We start from the raw sequence: 2,111 nt of genomic DNA on the forward strand, positions 1-2,111 counted from the left end.
GTCAACAAATATTTATTGAACACCTACCCTGTGCCATATGCTGGATGAAGTACCAGTTACACATGTATGAAGATGACTATTATTTGACACATAATTCCTTTGTAACCATTAGATCATTTAAAGAATAATGAAGAGTTTTACAATTTTCTCTGTTTCAGACTTATTGGAGAAATATATTGTTTAATCACACATGGGCACTAATTCTTAGCCACACATGAACAGAGCTTCAGTCATAATAGAATTGCCTTGTCAGAATCCATTTGCTAGCTGCCTTATCGTGCAGAGGGCATAACAAACACCTCTATTTGGACTCTTTATGGGAGAACAAGGAGGGACCAAGTCATGTACACCTTCTCACAATTATAAAGATATCATTTCAAAATATAGGCCACCTTTTTTTTACAGTATTACATTATCCAATGACATTATCCAATATTTGGACCATTGTTTTTGCATTATGTATCTGTCTAAAGGTCTCACTTTGTTAGTGACCATAAGTCCTTATCTTACTAAGCTTAACAACATTCAACACACATGACCGTTCCTTCCTTCTTGAAAGATTCTCATCCTTCCTTTTCTTCATCCCATAGTCTCTTCTTTCTCTTTGTTTAACCATGTTATCGAGGTACACTTTGTATATTATAAAACTCACCTATTTCAAGTATCCAATTCAATGCTTTTTAGTAATTTATCAAAAGATGTAACCCTCACCATAAATCAGTTTTAGAACATTTTCATTCCCCAAATGAGATCCCTCAGACCTACTTATAGTGAATCTCTTCTCATACCCCCAGCCCCATTTTTCTTGTTTTTCCTTCCACCTCCCTGACTACTCCCTCACTCTTCTGCAGGTTCATTCCCCTCTACTGAGTTACTAAATATTTAAAAATTCCCAGGTACTGTGTGGGCCCTCTCCTCTTCTCACCATGTGCACTTCCTTTGGAGGATGTCATTCTGAACCTGGCTTCAGTTACCACCTAGAAGCGGGTAGCTCTAAACCTCTCCATAATGCTCCAAATCTGAATAGCCAAAGAATCTACTAGATTCCTCCATTATAGATGCTGAAAGGGTACTTTAACTCCACATAACCAAAGCCAAACTCATGGCTTCTGTCCTGGGTCTGGTTCTTAATCTTAGGAAGCAGAACAATTATCAATTTATTCTCTAAAGCCAAAAATCTTGGGGCCATCCTTCACAAGACTCCCTTCCTTGCCATGCCTATATTTAATGCATTACAAGTTCTCTTCAATTTTCTATCCTAAACATCTCTTAAATACAGCTCCTTATTCTCATCCATTCTGCCACTAGCCTTGTCTAGGATTCCATTCTCTCTCACCTGGAATATACAATAATAACCTTTAACTTATGTCCTTATCTTCTCTCTTCCCCTTCCAATCAGTTCTCCATATTGTAGCCAAAGTAAATTTTTTTAAGTGCAGATTTGATCCAGGAGCTTTCCATTCCTCTTAGATTAATATAAATGTATTAACACAATTCATCGCACCCCCTACCCCTGTTCCTTGTTCTCCAATCGTTCAGCTCATCTTTAATTTTCTTAAAAACGCACATGTTCCTACACATCACAGGGCTATTGCACATTTGTTCGCTCTGCTTAATCCTCCTCTATCACTCACTTCCACTCACGAGGTTAAGCTGCTACCAATCCTCTAGATCTTGGCTCAGTGCACACTTTGTCATGGAAACCTCCCCACCCAACCTCCAAGTAGAGCAAATCACCAGGTTATATGTTTTCTTAGTATTCTATACTTCTCCTTTGTAAAATCTACTACAGTCTGTAATTATGCACTTATTTATGGCTATTTGCTTAATATGTGTCTTTTCTACTGGACTGTGCATGCCATGATGACCATAGGCACATCTGTTTTTGTTCATCTAAGACCTAACACAGTATACAGGAGGTGCTCAATCAATATTGTAAAATGCATAAGTAAATGAATAAAATGAACAGAACCAGTAAAACCAAGCAAAATACAAGGCTAAGATCTTGTAATTGCTTACATTGCATATTCTACCCTTCCCATTCTGCCCCCTCCCTGCCCCCAGATCTTTAAAATGGCTGTATTTTATATGTGATGTGTTTTTACCCAGAG

The sequence above is a fragment of the Eumetopias jubatus genome, unplaced genomic scaffold (genome assembly GCF_037043125.1).
Source record: "Eumetopias jubatus isolate StellerSeaLion01/CBP00866 unplaced genomic scaffold, mEumJub1_p1.0 scaffold_2, whole genome shotgun sequence".
Lineage (NCBI taxonomy): Eukaryota > Metazoa > Chordata > Mammalia > Carnivora > Otariidae > Eumetopias > Eumetopias jubatus.